This window comes from Bubalus kerabau, chromosome 3 (assembly GCF_029407905.1).
Source record: "Bubalus kerabau isolate K-KA32 ecotype Philippines breed swamp buffalo chromosome 3, PCC_UOA_SB_1v2, whole genome shotgun sequence".
Classification (NCBI taxonomy): Eukaryota; Metazoa; Chordata; class Mammalia; order Artiodactyla; family Bovidae; genus Bubalus; species Bubalus kerabau.
The window spans coordinates 133,337,872-133,356,827 of NC_073626.1; the positions used below are offsets into that span (position 1 = coordinate 133,337,872).

The following is an 18,956-nucleotide window of genomic DNA, read 5'->3' on the forward strand; positions in this document are numbered from 1 at the left end:
ATCACCAGTCACATCCACAGCTGGGTATTGCTTTTGCTTTGGCTCCATCCCTTCATTCTTTCTCGAGTTATTTCTCCACTGATCTCCAGTAGCAGATTGGGCACCTACCGACCCGGGGAGTTCCCCTTTCAGTATCCTACCATTTTGTCTTTTCATACTATTCATGGGGTTCTCAAGGCAAGAATACTGAAGTGGTTTTCCATTCCCTTCTCCAGTGGACCACATTCTGTCAGACCTCTGCACCATGACCCACCCGTCTTGGGTGGTCCCACATGGCATGGCTTAGTTTCATTGAGTTAGACAAGGCTGTGGTCCATGTGATCAGATTGACTAGTTTTCTGTGATTATAGTTTCAGTGTGTCTGCCCTCTGATGCCCTCTTGCAACACCTACCATCTTACTTGGGTTTCTCTTACCTTGGGCGTGGGGTATCTCTTCATGGCTGCTCCAGTAAAGCGCAGCCACTGCTCCTTACCTTGGATGAGGGGTATCTCCTCACGGCCACCCCTCCTGACCTTGAATGTGGAGTAGCTCCTCTCAGCCCTCCTGCGCCCGCACAGCCGCCACTCCTTGGATGTGGGGTTGCTCCTCTCAGCCGCTGCCCCAGACCTCGAACATTTCACGCAAAGATGGGCTCAATAAAGGACAGAAATGGTATGGACCTAACAGAAGCAGAAGATATTAAGAAGAGGTGGCAAGAATACACAGAAGAACTGTACAAAAAAAGGTCTTCTCGACCCAGATAATCAGGATGGTGTTATCACTCACCTAGAGCCAGACGTCCTAGAATGTGAAATCAAGTGGGCCTTAGAAAACATCACTATGAACAAAGCTAGTGGAGGTGATGGAATTCCAGTGGAGCTATTTCAAATCCTGAAAGATGATGCTGTGAAAGTGCTGCACTCAATATGCCAGCAAATTTGGAAAACGCAGCAGTGGCCACAGGACTGGAAAAAATCAGTTTTCATTCCAATCCCAAAGAAAGACAATGTCAAAGAATGCTCAAATTACTGCACAATTGCACTCATCTCACACACTAGTAAAGTAGTGCTCAAAATTCTCCAAGCCAGGCTTCAGCAATACATGAACTGTAAACTTCCAGATGTTCAAGCTGGTTTTAGAAAAGGCAGAGGAACCAGAGATCAAATTGCCAACATCCGCTGGGTCATAAAAAAAGTAAGAGAGTTCCAGAGAAACATCTATTTCTGCTTTATTAACTATGCCAAAGCCTTTGACTGTGTGGGTTACACTAAACTGTGGAAAATTCTGAAAGAGATGGGAATACCAGACCACCTGACCTTCCTCTTGAGAAAGCTATATGCAGGTCAGAAAATAACAGTTAGAACTGGACATGGAACAACAGACTGGTTCCAAATAGGAAACGGAGTATGTCAAGGCTGTATACTGTCACACTGCTTATTTAACTTTTATGCCGAGTACATCATGAGAAACGCTGGGCTGCAGGAAGCACAAGCTGGAATCAAGATTGCCAGGAGAAATGTTAATAACCTCAGATATGCAGATGACACCACCCTTATGGCAGAAAGTGAAGAAGAACTAAAAAGCCTCTTGATGAAAGTGAAAGAGGAGAGTGAAAAAGTTGGCTTAAAGCTGAACATTCAGAAACTGAAGATCATGGCATCTGGTCCCATCACTTCATGGGAAGTAGATGGGGAAAGAGTGGAAACAGTATCAGACTTTATTTTGGGGGGCTCCAAAATCACTGCAGATGGTGATTTCAGCCATGAAATTAAGAGATGCTTACTCCTTGGAAGGAAAGTTATGACCAACCTAGATAGTATAATAAAAAGCAGAGACTTTACTTTGCCAACAAAGGTCTGTCTAGTCAAGGCTATGGTTTTTCCAGTGGTCATGTATAGATGTGAGAGTTAGACTGTGAAGAAAGCTGAGTGCCGAAGAATTGATGCTTTTGATTCTGTGGTGTTGGAGAAGACTCTTGAGAGTCCCTTGGACTGAAAGAAGATCCAACCAGTCCATTCTAAAGGAGATCAGTCCTGGATGTTCATTGGAAGGATTGATGCTAAAGCTGAAACTCCAATACTTTGGCCACCTCATGCCAAAGAGTTGACTCATTGGAAAAGACTCTGATGCTGGGAGGGATTTGGGGCAGGAGGAGAAGGGAACGACAGAGGATGAGATGGCTGGATGGCATCACCGACTTGATGGACATGAGTTTGAGTGAACTCTGGGAGTTGGTGATGGACAGGGAGGCCTGGCGTGCTGTGATTCATGGTGTCGCAAAGAGTCGGACACAACTGAGTGACTGAACTGAACTGAACTAAAAGCTTGTTCTAATTTTATCCTTTCAAGTAATGTATTTACATTTTACTCTTTTTTTAGAGGCAATACATAAATGCATATAAATGACTCTAACAGTCGGGATTTCAACATGCATGACTGATCTTCTAGTGTCCATCATAAATCTTTTGAGGGCCTGCCAATATCGTTTCCTTGTCCTAAGGACTGGGGAAAAAAGAAATGGTTTAAGTCTTTGCATTGCTTAGAAGATTTCCTAATAGCATGCTTACCAAAATTTGTGAGAGGCAGGTGATTTCTTCCTCACCTTTGTAGGATTCTGTTTCCATAAGCCCAGCTCAGTTTCCCACAGTTCCTGTTTCAAGAAAACTTATTTCTCAAAAAAGGGATGCCAGTGGCATTTGAGGAAGGACAATTCTTTTTTTTTTTTTTTTTTTATAGATTGGTATTATTCATGGAAGGATATATTAGCATCCCTGGTCTCAACCTGGAGAAGGAAATGGCAACCCACTCAGGTGTTATTGCCTGGAGAATCCCAGGGATGGGGGAGCTGGTGGGCTGCCGTCTATGGGGTCACACAAAGTCGGACACGACTGAGGCGACTTAACAGCAGTAACAGCAGGTCTCAACCTACTAAATTCCAATAGCATTTCCCCTGCCATTCTACCTGCCCCATCACTGTGACAACCAACATGACTCTCATACATTTCCAAATGTGTGGAACAACCTTGGTGAGAACTTTTAGGCAACCCCTTTTAGAGTCTGTTAGAATCTTCCCTAATGGGAAGCACAACATGCCCCTCCAAGTGGTCGAGTTGCTTTGGACCTACAGTGACCATGTCCCTGTTCAGGAATACGGTGTGTGAATGGGAAAAAGTTGACATAAACTTTTCCCTTTAATATCCTCAAACTAATTCCAGTTGATTTTCTTAACATGAGTTAGAAATATAGACTAAAATGTTATGAAATTTTTTTGAAAATAAAGGTTTTCTTCAGATGGGGGCTTAGTGAGGACTCATAGGGTGCTTTGACATTGATCTTTCTAAAACTGTGACAGGTTTCCTGGAAGAAATTATTCCCTTGGGGATAACATAGCTTCAGAATTTCACCTAACTACAGTTGGAGACCTCTTTGGTCACATTCAAAAGATCATTTTTAAAGAATCAGTACATAAGGAAAAGTGAGAATGGAAGTACCATTGTCTCAAATGCCATGGTAATCCATTAAAAAACTGATTTTTTTTTTTAAAAATTCTCACCTGACAAAATTTTAATGTCAATTTCTTAATAAAAATAATAAGTCAATTTTATTAATTTTTCCCAAATTTATGACTAAATGGTTTAAAGATATGGATAAGGATAAGAACTATATAACATCATAACAAAATGCATTTTCAGTTTATAGTGGGTAGATCAAAGTTTCAGGGACCATAAAAAGTTTCATTGAAGGAGTAAAGTCCTTCTGTTTTCCTTTAGATAAGATAAATGTGTAGACGGCTCATGAATGGCATTAATGCTATTTTATTAAATAATTCTCAGAGAACATAACTGACAAGTAGATCACTGGAAATTAAATTTTGAAACAATTTTTTTAAAAGCAAAATATATAATATCTGTAGTAACTTTGAGAGGAGGCAAGGTAGGAACATGGCTTTTGAGAATGTGGACATGTTCTCACAATATTAACAGTATTTCCAAAGTAAGGATCAAGGGTGGCTCCATTTTAAATACTGGACATTTGGGACATAATGATGTTGATTTGGTGTGACATAGGTGGTGAGATTGTTGATTAAGTGGATAAGAAAGCTGATTATATTTCTTCCCTAATTGTCCACATTTTGGTCAGATGCCAATTTAGGAAAATAGAGTGACCCCGCTTCGAATTCAGGAGTGCATCGACCATGCTGGTATTACTCTGTCTCCAGTGACTGGGCACATGCTGAGCACATAGAAGGCCCTCAAATGAATGATAAGTTGAAAAAAAAATTCACTCCCTTCTTCTAGTGTGATAGCCACAGCTCTTGGTCATTCTTCCTCTGAACCATATTCAATTCAATAAACTCTGATTGTTAATAACAAGGCATCATTATGCATTTATTGTGTGCCAGGTACAAGATGACCATTATTTTATTTGATTATTAAATCAATCTCATGGCATAGCATTATTACCAACATTTTCAAATAAAGAGGCTGGCTCTTAGGTCAGTAATTTTCCCAGGATATCATGGCACTGAATAGCAAATCTAGGTCTCTAAGACCTGAGTCTACTTATTGAGTGCCTGGTAGGAGTGAGGTATAAAACCAGGAGATAGAGACTTCCATAAGACAAGCCTCTGCCTTCTAGTGGGGTAAAGGGCCACAAGCCATTTCATTCACTATTAAAGAGGCTGTAACAGAGGAAGTAACAAGGTAGCAACTAGCAGAATTCAAGGACTTAATCCTATGATGATAGGGATCACAGGATTTATATGCTGGTTCTCCAGATTCCCAGAGGCAAGCAAGTTATGTAGGATGAGCAAAACCACCATATCTGGGTGTCCAACACTCCTGACCCCAAGCACGGGTTCTCTTCAGTCAGCAGGCCAGCCAGTGTATATTGAATTAGCAGCAGCAGCTGAGCCTACACACAGCTTACCCTGAATGTCCCCAATACAACTCTTGCATGATGGCTGTACTTCACACCCTACTCCCATCAACTTGAAAATCCCCTCCCTGTTATTTTCAAAGAGTCACCAAAAGGAGTGCCTCACATGGGAGAGACAAGTTAAGTCTTTCTTCTCCTGTTTGGTTCCCTCCTGCCAATGACCATGGCAATTGAATAAACCTGGTTTCCTTAAGAAACCTGCCACCACCAGCTCTGAAGACAGTCAAGCATCAGGGATGCCACTCTTAATCCTACCTTTACCCCCTGCAGAGCCATGGGAAGGGGAGGAAGCCCCCTTCTACAGTAAACTGGTCTCTGAGACCCCCACTGCTAGCACTCAGCATCCTTCAAAATAGAATTTCTTCTTCTCTTTAGCACCTTCAAACAAAAACTTGTTTCAACAGAGAGAAGAAGCAGCAATTCTCTCAGCCTTTTCCCTTACCAAACCAGAGTGCTTAATGTCCCATTCAGGTTAATGGTACTTGCTCTTTATTTGTGTAACTAAAAGAAACTATTCTGTTTTTTACCCCTAAAACAAAGAGACCATTTACATTAAAGATGAATGAATATTTACTCGTAAAAACCAAACACACACACACACAAAACAGTTCACAAATTTTAAAGTTCATTCTCAGCCAAGACACTCAATTACATCTAGGTGAAGAAATTAAGAATTGGGACTATTAGGTTTGGTGGTTAAAATCATAGGGTAGCAGAGCCAGGGTTAGCATCTAGGTTTTCTGATGTCTAGTCCAATGCTCTTTCTTTGGGGAGAGAGGGGGAGGACGTTAAGAGAGAGGTAGTGTGATACTTTTTTCCTCTTCAGAAGAAAGAAGAATGGATTTCTCTGTTCTCTCATGGTTAGTTTTTGGTCAGTTTTTGGTCATCTGCTTGGTATGTGTCATTTCTGGCTCTTGCATTTTCAACACAGCCGACCCTTGTATCCCGAGCTAAGAGGCTCCGTGGTTTTCTGGAATGCTCAACATGGGCCTCCTCCTGAGGGAGAGCTGCATAGCTCTCCTTGTTCTAAGGTTTAACCATTTTGTTGAAATGGTTAAACTCTTAAAGCTTGTTTTACTGTACCTTGAATTGTATCTAAATTACTTTCATTGTTTTCCTTTTCACTTCCTGTGTTCTGGTTTTTTGAACAAACTGACCATGAAATGCTCCACGTGGCCTAGACTCATTTACTTACATTCCCTTATAAATCACAGTTTCTCCAGATTGTCATTAATGTTCAAACCTTTTGCCTTACTATGGTTGCCTAGATATACTGCCAGAGGGCCTGGAACATTTCACCAGTACTAAGTGCAGTGTTAATCGCTCAGTCTCCCTCTCCTAGGTACAGAGAATGGTTTCTTTTCCTCACCTTCATTGGGAAATAGAAACCTATGCATCTGCCAGCTTTACAACACTCTTGGCCACTCTGAGTGTGATGTGGGGAAAAAAAAAATGTTGAGGGTAGGTTTGTAGCAGCTGTTTTACAACATTCTTGTGAAAATGCCTGCAGGCAAGGACTGCTCCACTCAAGGCACAAAAAAGCTTTCTTCAGTCCTGGTAAATTTGCCTTGGGAGATCCCTGTTAGAACGCAGGGTCTCAGACTTTACCATGCACAAGAAACACCTGGGGGTGCAGACTCCTGCATCCCACGCACCCCCTCCCCGCCCCCCCCCTCCCCAGGTCCAGGATTCTCTCCAACTAGGGGAGAGACTAAGAACCCTTCAACAGCACCCAGGTGACTCCGATGCAGTCTGCACAGAGCATTCTTTGAGAAACACTGATTGGGGTTTTAGAATTTGGTTCATTATTATTTAAAAAATCTTTTTTGTAAAACTGTGGCTGGATGGCCAATTTTGAGGAATGTTAGAGGCAATTAACAAATAGATAGGGGAGTGGGCTATATTTCTCAAGTCCCTTCCTTCTCACCTCTATGATTCTACTATTCTGTACTTTTGGGGATTGTATATACTACATCTGAATCCAAGGTATTTAGCCACAGTATGGAGAGATTTCTTGGCATCTTTTTCTCCCTGCTGAAGCTCCTGAAAGATGAAGGGTTGAGCTAAAGTATAAGAAGTGTGTGAATAGAAGCATTGATACCTTACTGGAGTTATTCTTTGCTAACTAAATAAAACCACAGGCTATGGTCTCTCGCCATTCTCATCTTCTGGGCAGTTTGCTTGGTTTTACAAGATTAGGACTGAAGTGGGTAGTTTCTGTAAATAGAAGCAGAGAAGGAATGTGCCCTGAGAAGTGAGGTGAGTGTTAGAATCCAAAGGGGAGGGTTTGGAACAACAGTACAGGGCAGGACTCACTCACTTATGGGTAGAACAGACAGATCTTCTGTGGTGTGATTTTTAGAGGAGACAAAGACACTTTGGTATGAAATTTCTTTATAGGGGTTTAAATGGCTGAATGCCAAAACCTTATACTCTGTAAAGATAAAAAAGATATCTGCCTGAAAGGTGATTTCTTAAATTAATACTATTCTACACAAAGACTTTCCATGAAAGTTTCCAGAAAGCTATTTTTAATGTAGAGAGGGGGAAACTGCCATAGAAAGTTAGAGTGGAGGGGGGAAAGAAAACAAATGAAGTAGAGTATTAAAAAATAGATCACTGTTATACCATGACTGGTCTGATTCTGTTTATCTTATTCAATAGGAAAGACACAAAACAGAACTCTGGAAACAAGGACTGGACAATGTAGACACCTCAACCAGTGAAAGGATAGAAATTCTGAGTAAAGTTAAATCACAAAAGGCCCTGACAAAGCAGATGCCACTGTGCTCTCATACTTCAGAGGAAGGGTCTCATATCCTCACTCAGAGGAACCACAGACCTGATGGTTAAATGCTAACATATATTTAAACACAAACATGGAAATCTCTCTAAGAACTTCCCTAGGACCTACCTTCCAATTTGGAAGTTTTCAAACAGGGAGAGTCTAAAGGATGATGTGAGACCAGGCTGGGGAGAGTGAGCTTAAAGAAAAATCAAAGCCAGATAAGAGGGAAGACTCAAAATGGACAAGAAAATGGAGGAGAGACTGTCAATCTAAATAGAGTACCAAGACCAGAGAATGCAGAAGGGATGGTACCCAGCACAGTGTTTGGCACTTAAGGACATTTCATTAAGGACCATAGAAGGAAGGAAGGGAAGACAGGGTCTCCTATTACAGGCTTCTTGAGTTGTTGGAAGTGGCGGCAGGAATAAAGTGTGCTGTTGTGACTAAAAGCAAAATAGGGCCAAATCTAAAACCCAGAGAGAATGGGATATTAGTACTTCCCTTCAGAGACCTGTGCAAAAGCAGAACTCTAGAAACTAAAACAGGTAGCTTAGCTCATTGGTAAGTGATCCAAAGCACATCTGACACAAACTAGATGGTAGGTACAAAGATACACCTGGCAGGGTCTTCTCTGTTGAGGGCTTAGGAAAAGTAATGCCTTTGTTGCAGGAATGTGGACCCCTTCCAGGGCCTGAAACTGGGCTCCTGTCTAACACTCAAAAATGAACTGTCCGAGGAGACACATGTGCTAACAAATCAAGAGATTTTATTGGAAAAGGGCAGCCAGGTGGAGAGCAGTAGGGTAAGGGAACCCAGGAGAACTGCTCTGCCACGTGGCTCACAGTCTCGGATTTTATGGTGATGGGATTAGTTTCCGGGTTGTCTTTGGCCAATCATTCTAATTCAGTCTTTCCTGATGGTGCTCGCATCGCCCAGCCAAGATGGATGCTAGCGAGAGGGATTCTGGGAAGTGGACGGATACGTGGTGTCTCCTTTTGACCTTTCCCAAACTCTTCCAGTTGGTGGTAGCTTATTGCTTCCGTATTCCTTACCAGGATCTCCTGTCATAGAACAACTCATGTGAATGGTTTCTAAAGGGCCTGGCCAGGGTGGGCGGTTTATTCAGTGTGCTTCCCCTAACAACTCCCCCCTGAGAGACATCATACTCAAGATACTTCTTGGGAATTGGGGCGGAGGTCTCTTTCTTCTGTAACTTCTTCCTGCTGTGCATAGGCATAGGCCTGCCTAGTAGAGCAGAAGTCTCTCTCGACCTGATCTAAGTCAAGGTATTTTTTGCCTGAAACCATCATTTACACTTGTAGTAACAGCAACTTAGTTTGAAACTGTTGGCCCCTCTCAGAGATGAAATAGACAGGGGCCAAACAGGAGACCTAACAGGATGGTTATCTCTGGTTCCCGGAAACAGAAGGCAACATTTGGGGTGAGGGTTGCAGGGTTTATGACCTTTTTGATTGGTTGGTGGTGAGGCAACAGAGCTGTGCTCCCGGAGTCTTGTGTTCAGTCTGAAGTTACCATCCTCCACCTGGGTGGGGGCTTCAGTTCTGCAGAAGAACTCAAAGACATGGTTATGCATATTTCTTTGAGTAGGAACCAGGACCCTGGAGGTGGTACCAACCTTTGATTGTTTCTCCTGTTTCTGTATCCCCTCACTTCGCTGATTAGCAATTGTTTGAATCCACCCTTTGGAACTCAGGGAAGGTCAAGGATGCTGAATGAAGCCTATATCCTACAGACAAGAAATGGAGAACATAGATCTGTACTCCAGAGCCCCACAGAGTCCTACTCAGTTTTAATTTAGGGAACTGGGCAACTATGACTGTGATAACTTCCTGTCAAAATGGGGCATAGGACTGCCTCAGCTTGGAGAAGAGACACTGAATTGGAAGTATTCCTGAGTTCCAAGTCCTAGATCTGAGCCTTGTATGATTAAAATCTCAATTCCTTGGTCTGCCATTTTGTTGTAACAGACCCAATTAGAAGTAGCTGGAGGAGGGATAACTGGAATTTTAATAGACAAAGTAAATCTCATTTCTTTTTAGAAGACTAGGCCTGAAACCCAGTCTGGACCTGGCACTTCGGGGAGACTTGTAGCCAGGTAGCCAGTTGCCTAGTTTTATAAAAACTAAGGTGGCAGTTACTAGCTTCCATCAGACATTGTTTTGAGAATGGTGGCATCTAAGCCTGAAACGACTCAGAAAACTCAAGAGTTTAGCAATACAATGTACTAATCTGAAATTACACCATAGTGTCACCTAGTTATTTCCCAGGATGTCTGAACCACGGCTACGCTATTTTAACTTTTAATTGTAAGATTTTTCTTAATAGCCAAAATAGATGTCACCATTAATGATGTCAGTGTTTCTCTAGGTATGAGATGATGCAAGAATTGGAACTCATAAAATCTTCTCCTGAAAAGATGTAACTATGTGTTCTGCCAGTTTTTTCCAGAGTACAGTGTGCCTCATTCCTGATTTTCGCCTTGAACTACTTTCAGGGGCATTGAAGGTCAGCAGTTGCAGTGGCCACGATTTAATCTTAGACGTAGATGGCAAGTGTCAGTTTTCAGTTGGCAGAGCCCCTTTTTGCTCATAAACTTGACCATGATTTTGAGGGGGGCATTTCATGACCATTTTATCCCATGGAGCTGAGAACGTCCATTCTCAGGTTTGGCAAAGATTTTGTTGACAGACCACTCAATGTGCTGTTACTGGACTAGGCCATAAAACAGTATCCAAAATTATCTGGACTACCTGTCTTACTAGCCTCTTAGTCCAGGAAAATATTCCCTCTTGTTGCTTCTTTCCATATCTAGAGGTATACTGCTACCATCATCAATCTAATACATTATTCTATTAGAGGCCTCAGACACACATTTGGCAGTGTAAGAAACAGCAATTTTGTAAAACAGGTGAAATACAAATAACATAGCCAGCAGTATTAGTAAAGTCACAAGTAAGACTTAAGTTAAGAGCTTCCACTAGATGTAGCCCAGTATATCTCAGGTCATCTGACTTACTCTACTCTGTAGAATCTTTATCTTCCAGGGAAATTATATATTGGCAATGCTGTCCATAAGCACATAGCCCAGTTTTCTAGCGTTACTAGACTGATTATCCTTCAGTTCAGTTCAGTTCAGTCGCTCAGTAGTGTCCGACTCTTTGCGACCCCATGAATTGCAGCACACCAGGCCTCCCTGTCCATCACCAACTCCCGGAGTTCACTCAAACTCACGTCCATTGAGTCGGTGATGCCATCCAGCCATCTCATCCTCTGTCGTCCCCTTCTCCTCCTGCCCCCAATCCCTCCCAGCATCAGAGTCTTTTCCAATGAGTCAACTCTTCGCATGAGGTGGCCAAAGTACTGGAGTTTCAGCCTTAGCATCACTCCTTCCAATGAACACCCAGGGCTGATCTCCTTCAGAATGGACCGGTTGGATCTCCTTGCAGTCCAAGGGACTCTCAAGTGTCTTCTCCAACACCACAGTTCAAAAGCATCAATTCTTCGGCGCTCAGCATTCTTCACAGTCCAACTTTCACATCCATACCTGACCACTGGAAAAACCATAGCCTTGACTAGATGGACCTTTGTTGGCAAAGTAATGTCTCTGCTTTTAAATATGCTATCTAGGTTGGTCATAACTTTTCTTCTAAGGAGTAAGCGTCTTTTAATTTCATGGCTGCAGTCACCATCTGCAGTAATTTTGGAGCCCAGAAAAATAAAGTCTGGCACTGTTTCCACTGTTTCCCCATCTATTTCCCATGAAGTGATGGGACCAGATGCCATGATCTTTGTTTTCTGAGTGTTGAGCTTTAAGCCAACTTTTTCACTCTCCTCTTTCACTTTCATCAAGAGGCTTTTTAGTTCCTCTTCACTTTCTGCCATAAGGGTGGTGTCATCTGCATATCTGAGGTTACTGATATTTCTCTGGGCAATCTTGATTCCAGCTTGTGCTTCTTCCAGCCCAGCGTTTCTCATGATCTCGCAGGAGCAGCCGAGAGGAGCTACCCCACGTCCGAGGTCAGGGGCGGCAGCCAAGAGTGCCAGGCTGGGACAGCGCGGGAGCAGCTGAGAGGCGCTACCCCACCTCCAAGGTCAGGGGCGGCAGCCAAGAGGAGCTACCCCCCCCCCACCGCCGGAGGCCAGGGGCGGCGGCCAAATGGAGCAACCTCACATCCAAGGAGCAGTGGCTGCACACGAGGGCCTAGAGGAGCTACTCCATGTTCAAGGTCAGGAGGGGCGGCGGTGAGGAGATACCCCTCATCCAAGGTAAGGAGCAGCGGTTGCGTTTTGCTGGAGCAGCCGTGAAGAGATACCCCACGCCCAAGGTAAGAGAAACCCAAGTAAGATGGTAGGTGATGCAAGAGCGCATCAGAGGGCAGACACACTGAAATTATAATCACAGAAAACTATAGTCAATCTAATCACACTAGGACCACAGCCTTGTCTAACTCAATGAAACTAAGCCATGCCATGTGGGGCCACCCAAGATGGGCGGGTCATGGTGGAGAGGTCTGACAGAATGTGGTCCACTGGAGAAGGGAATGGAAAACCACTTCAGTATTCTTGCCTTGAGAACCCCATGAACAGTATGCAAAGACAAAATGATACCATAGTGAAAGAGGAATTCCCCAGGTCAGTAGGTGCCCAATCTGCTACTGGAGATCAGTGGAGAAATAACTCGAGAAAGAATGAAGGGATGGAGCCAAAGCAAAAACAATACCCAGTTGTGGATGTGACTGGTGATAGAAGCAAGGGCCAATGCTGTAAAGAGCAATATTGCATAGGAACCTGGAATGTTAGGTCCATGAATCAAGCAAATTGGAAGTGGTCAAACAGGAGATGGCAAGAGTGAACGTTGACATTCTAGGAATCAGCGAACTAAAATAGACTGGAATGGGTGAATTTAACTCAGATGACCATTATATCTACTACTGCAGACAGAAATCCCTTAGGAGAAATGGAGTAGCCATCATGGTCAACAAAAGAGTCTGAAATGCAGTACTTGGATGCAATCTCAAAAACGACAGAATGATCTCTGTTCGTTTCCAAGGCAAACCATTCAATATCACAGGAATCCAGGCCTATGCCCCAACCAGGAACGCTGAAGAAGCTGAAGTTGAATGGTTCTATGAAGACCTACAAGACCTTTTAGAACTAACACCCAAAAAAGAGGTCCTTTTCTTTATAGAGGACTGGAATGCAAAAGTAGAAAGTCAAGAAACACCTGGAGTAACAGGCAAATTTTGCCTTGGAATATGGAATGAAGCAGGGCAAAGTCTAATAGAGTTTTGCCAAGAGAACACACTGGTCATAGCAAACACCCTCTTCCAACAACACAAGAGAAGACTCTACACATGGACATCACCAGATGGTCAACACCGAAATCAGATTGATTATATCTTTGCAGCCAAAGATGGAGAAGCTCTATACAGTCAGCAAAAACAAGACCAGGAGCTGACTTTGGCTCAGATCATGAGCTCCTTATTGCCAAATTCAGACTTAAATTGAAGAAAGTAGGGAAAACCACTAGACCATTCAGGTATGACCTAAGTCAAATCCCTTATGATTATACAGTGGAAGTGATTGTCCTTAGTATGATATAATTGTTTCCAACACAGAGGAGACTTTAAACCTAAATTACCATAGCCTGGTGTTATATATATAAATCCATCCCATAATTATGGGAGATTTTTTCTTTCTTTGCTGAAACTTTTCTTGTTGCTCTGATTGAGCTTGAGTAATAGAAAAAAAGCTCAAATTTATGGCCAGAGTCAGAGCAGGCATTATTAATTGGCCCAGTGAGGGGATCCCATCTAGTAATATCACAGTGACCTGAATATGACTATAATTTTTTTTAAGTAAATTTTTTCAGGGCCACCCAGTGAGAGTCTTGTAGTAGAGAAATTTACCAAGGTAACCCAGAACTAGACACAGGTAATTGCCCACAAACCCAACAATTGGATTGATTTCTAAAACTAGCATAGAATCAGGCCTATGATAGAAAAGCATTTGGTTTATATGCAAAGGTTTAAGAAGTCAAGAAAACGTTATAAATGATCATACGAATCAGGTCCAGCATCTTGGGCAAGCTCTACCTCTGATGTCATCATCTTCTCATCCTGGTGTAGTGCAGTTTCTTCTGATAAAAAAGTCCTTCCATCCAGGTTGGAGACAGTCCCTTAAATTATGTCTTTTTCCAGTCATGGTTGCAGGTCATGAGGCATCTGACCTTCATCCAAAGATAGATTACTGAGATAAGCTTCAGAAACAAACTTACGGTATTCTTTAAGAATTCAATTAAATTTTACATTAATATCACATAACAGCAAAGAACTATCCAAGAAATGAGTCTTACTACCTCCATTGGTAGACCTCCATTAACAAACTTGGATTTAGCATTTATTGAAACATCTTTTTCTCCCTAAAATGACCCTCATTTTTATCAAATATAACCAAATTAAGGCTAGCTTGTTTACAAAATAGGTCTGTTCTCACTAATTTTGGTCTGATGATTTATATAACCACAATTGATCATAGACTTTTTATTTTGCTGAAACATTTATAGAGTCTCAAACTGAACTTTTAAAATAAAACAGGGCTGGGAAACTCACATGAAAGGCCTATCACAGATTTTGCCTAAGAAATCTAGGTGAATTCTTCCCTTTTTAAGGTCTCAAAATTTTCTTGAGATTTTTGTACCTGTGAGAAAACCTTCCTAACTCATTTGATAAACTTACTGGAAACCTAAGAATTTCAAATTTTTGGAGGAGTCAGATAGAGAGAAAATATAATTGTTTTGTTTATAACGTTTAATTTAACCAAAGTATTGTCATAATTAGTTTGAGAGGAAGGTTTTCCCTACTCCCTGAAAACATAAGATTCAAACCCATAATTTTTGAGATAGAAATCATAAAAGTTATAAGCATATTCACTGGTTCATTCAGTTCTTTTGTTAACTTTTGTGAAGTCCTCAGATTTTCCATTAGAATACCAGGACATATCAGGATGTTAAGAACTCCATAATTTCTAGGATATCTGTATTAGTAATTTTACCATACATTATAACATGAGCGGATTTATTACTCATTTGATAATCTTTTTCATGTAATTTAACCAACCAAATAAACACAGTTTAATATCTCTCTTTGGGATGTTTCAGGGGCCCTCTGAAGCACCCCAAAGTTAGCTAGAGGTCAAAAGAACTTCAAAAGAATTCTATTTAGGATGTTTTTTCAAAAAGATCAATTAAAAGGCTTTAGAACATTTGGTCAGATTTAGTCAATGTTGATGGGTGTATCATTTAGCTTGCTGATATGTCACAATAGGCATAAATACCAAGGCTCAAGGTCTAGTGAAAGTCAGCTCCACCATCTTGTACCTAATTGGCTCTAACTAATTAAAAGACGTTTACTCCTTGGAAGAAAAGTTATGATCAACCTAGATAGCATATTTAAAAGCAGAGACATTACTTTGCCAACAAAGGTCCGTCTAGTCAAGGCTATGGTTTTTCCTGTAGTCATGTATGGATGTGAGAGTTGGACTGTGAAGAAGGCTGAGCGCCGAAGAATTGATGCTTTTGAACTGTGGTGTTGGAGAAGACTCTTGAGAGTCCCTTGGACTGCAAGGAGATCCAACCGGTCCATTCTGAAGGAGATCAGCCCTGGGATTTCTTTGGAAGGAGTGATGCTAAAGCTAAAACTCCAGTACTTTGGCCACCTCATGCAAAGAGTTGACTCATTGGAAAAGACTCTGATGCTGGGAGGGATTAGGGGCAGGAGGAGAAGGGGACGACAGAGGATGAGATGGCTGGATGGCATCACTGACTTGATGGATGTGAGTCTGGGTGAACTCCGGGAGTTGGTGATGGACAGGGAGGCCTGGCGTGCTGCGATTCATGGGGTTGCAAAGAGTCGGACACTACTGAGCGACTGAACTGAACTGAGTTTTCTTATGGCTGTGTCATTCGTAACAAAATCCATTTATCTAACTAATTGTAATCCAATTTTAGAAAATCCTGATCATGCATAACTCTTTTTAGTATTTTTAATACCTTTTTTTTTTTTTTTAACTGAAAACACACTTCCTACTTTCCTTTGGCAACCAAGAACTAACTTTTATATTTGCATTTTATAGATTGGTGAGCATAAGCACCAGTGATAATTTCTAAAACCCTTGCTTTCTTAGAACATTTTAGGATGGCACCAAACATTATTCACTTATAGTCTCAAATTTCTTTGTTTCTCTGTAAAAGGAAATTGGTGTTTAGTAGTAAATGTTTCAAAACCTTATTTTATTTGGAAATGACCTAACTATTCAATAGACTCCTAAAACTTAGCACACTTAGCACAACCCTTAGAAATTCAAGTTACACCAATCTGGAGAGACTATTTTAGGCAGATATTCCTAAAAAATAATTATTCTTAATAGAGCTTATCTAAAAGCTCATATCTCATTTACACTTTTTTTAGAAGTTTCTTCACTCGAGGTGATGTCCTTGTTGACCAACTTGTAACTTATACGATGATATTTAACTTATATTAAACCTAGGTACAATGAAAATATTCTACTTAATATTAATTAGTCTAAGACATGTCTATATTAGATAGGTCAACAAACAAACATTAATATCAGGTATTTAATATTGAATAGTTTCCAGTTCACATGAACCTGGAATTTATTGTTTAATTTAGAATTATTTGATTTGTAAGTGCTTACCTTTCTTTAAGCCAATTAAATAGAGCTCATTTACAAATTAACCTCAAAAATATTACCCAGAGACAAAGACATACCAAGACATATTGAGACAGACACAGTGCAAGATCTAGCTTCATTTTCTAAGTTTAGTCATGAATTAGATATTCCAATATAAAATTTACTAGTTTATAAAAAAAACAGTTGAAATAAAAATTTTAAAGGCTTTTTCCCCTTTTCCCTCAGTCTCAGGACTTAGAGATGGTCTAGATAAGTGTTCCTGAGAGCCCTGGTCTCAAGGCACAGGGAAAGAAAATCAAGTTCTAACAAAATGGCAGCAGGTCTAAACCAAATGGTGGCCAGACAAAGCAAAATGGCCATCAAAAATCACAACACGGAACACAGAGTTAAAACACATACATATAAACCTGGCAGTCCTCATCAGACACTCCCTTAAATACAAGAATACAGTCTGTCAGAAAACCTCCTATAAAGACACAGAACTTCAGATCCAAGTATTAACAGAGGAAAGGAAAAAATTTCAGGTCTTCAAAGATTTCAAAGGGAGGAAAGGAAGCCAGGTTGAAAGAAGAAGGAGAAGGAGGTGGGAGAGGGGGGCAAAAAGGGTTGCCTTACAGACCTCTCCTGCCACCTGCAGATACCCAGGCTTTATGGGACTTTACCCTGGGCCTCCAGAGAAGGGAGGACTGGAACTCAGCCCTACCAGAAATCAGACCAGGCCAGAACCAGAATTCGAGTTCTCTGTCAAGAGGAGGTGATCAGTCTCCAATCCTCAGCTCAGGCTGAGGCCCTTTGACCAGATTCCTGCATCCAGGACCAGGGAACTAGAAAAACGGGGAAGGAGAGGAAAGAGAGAGGGAAGGGGAGAGAGGTCCATAAAGTCTCTTGTTCCTTACCGGTCAGGTCACTCTGGTCAGTTGTCTGCTTCAGGAGGAGACCAGGAACAAAAGGGTCCCAGTTGCGGCTGCTGAGTCTGGTCCATTGGCAGGCAAGCTGGCCCCTGAGTACCCCAAGTGGTCAGGATGTCAGTCTCAGCGAAGAAGAGTCCCACCAGAGTCGCCATTTGTTGCAGGAAGGCGGACCCCTTCCAGGGCCTGAAACTGGGCTCTTGTCTAACACTTGGAAATGAATTGTCCGAGGAGACACATGTGCTGACAAAGCAAGAGATTTTATTGGGAAAGGGCAGCCAGGTGGAGAGCAGTAGGGTAAGGGAACCCAGGAGAACTGCTCTGCCACGTGGCTCACAGTCTCGAATTTTATGGTGATGGGATTAGTTTCCGGGTTGTCTTTGGCCAATCATTCTAATTCAGTCTTTCCTGGTGGTGCTCACATTGCCCAGCCAAGATGGATGCTAGCGAGAGGGATTCTGGGAAGTGGACGGACACGTGGTGTCTCCTTTTGACCTTTCCTGAACTCTTCCGGTTGGTGGTGGCTTATTAGTTCCGTATTCCTTACCAGGATCTCCTGTCATAGAGCAACTCATGCAAGTGGTTACTAAAGGGCCTGGCCAGGGTGGGCGGTTTCAGTCAGTATCCTTCCCCTAACACCCTGAGGAAATATTTGTGGCTTATCTCTTCACAGCTGGACATACCTGCACTTCCTGTGACTTTCTGTAGAAAGAGGAATTTGAATTCTGTAGAAAGAGGAATTTGAATTTGAATTCTGTAGAAAGAGGAATTTAAGAAGGAGGAGGTACTGGGGCCACCAACTATGAAGAGATGAGATAAGCCACAAGTGGTTCTTCAAGATATTATTTCTCCCAAGGCCTCAGCAGAGAAGACCCTGCCAGGTGTATCTTTGTACCTAGCATCTAGTCTGTGTCACATGTGCTTTGGATCATTTACCAATGAGCTAAGCCACCTGTTTTAGTTTCCTGGGTTGTGCTTTTGCATAGGTCTCTGAAGGGAAGTACTAATATCCCATTCTGTTTGGACTCTAGATCTGGCCCCTTTTTTCTTTTAGTCACAACAGCACACTTTATTCCTGCCACCTCTTCCAACAACTCAGGAAGCTGGTAATAGGAAACCCTGTCTTCCCTTCCTTCCTTCAATGGTCCTTAATGAAATGTCCCTAAGTGCCAAGCACTGTGCTGGGTACCATCCCTTCTGCATTTTCTGGTCTTGGTAGTCTATCTAGATTGACAGTCTCTCCTGCATTTTCTTGTCCATTCTGAGTCTTCCCTCTTATCTGGCTTTGATTTTTTCATTAAGGGTCCTCTCCCCAGCCTGGTCTCACATTGTCCTTTAGACTGTCACTGTTTGGAAACTCCAAATATGGAAGGTTGGAGAAGGCAATGGCACCCCACTCCAGTACTCTTGCTTGGAAAATCCCACGGACAGAGGAGCCTGGTAGGCTGCAGTCCATGGGGTCGCTAAGAGTTGGACACGACTGAGCGACTTCACTTTCACCTTTCACTTTCATGCACTGGAGAAGGAAATGGCAACCCACTCCAGTGTTCTTGCCTGGAGAATCCCAGGGATGGCGGAGCCTGGCGGGCTGCCATCTATGGGGTTGCA

General features: G+C 42.1%; 1 long non-coding RNA gene across 2 annotated transcripts; it reads right to left on the bottom strand.

Annotated features, from left to right (window-relative positions):
* Positions 1–262: 262 nt before the first annotated feature.
* Positions 263–17,816, bottom strand: LOC129647788 (uncharacterized). 2 transcript variants are annotated; one of them, XR_008712506.1, is made up of 3 exons: positions 17,337–17,816; positions 13,824–13,957; positions 263–661 (listed from the first exon to the last, which is right to left on the bottom strand). It is a non-coding gene; the product is annotated as an uncharacterized LOC129647788 (long non-coding RNA). The 2 variants fall into 2 exon arrangements; XR_008712505.1 differs by lacking the exon at positions 263–661 and adding an exon at positions 8,459–8,768.
* Positions 17,817–18,956: the final 1,140 nt, after the last annotated feature.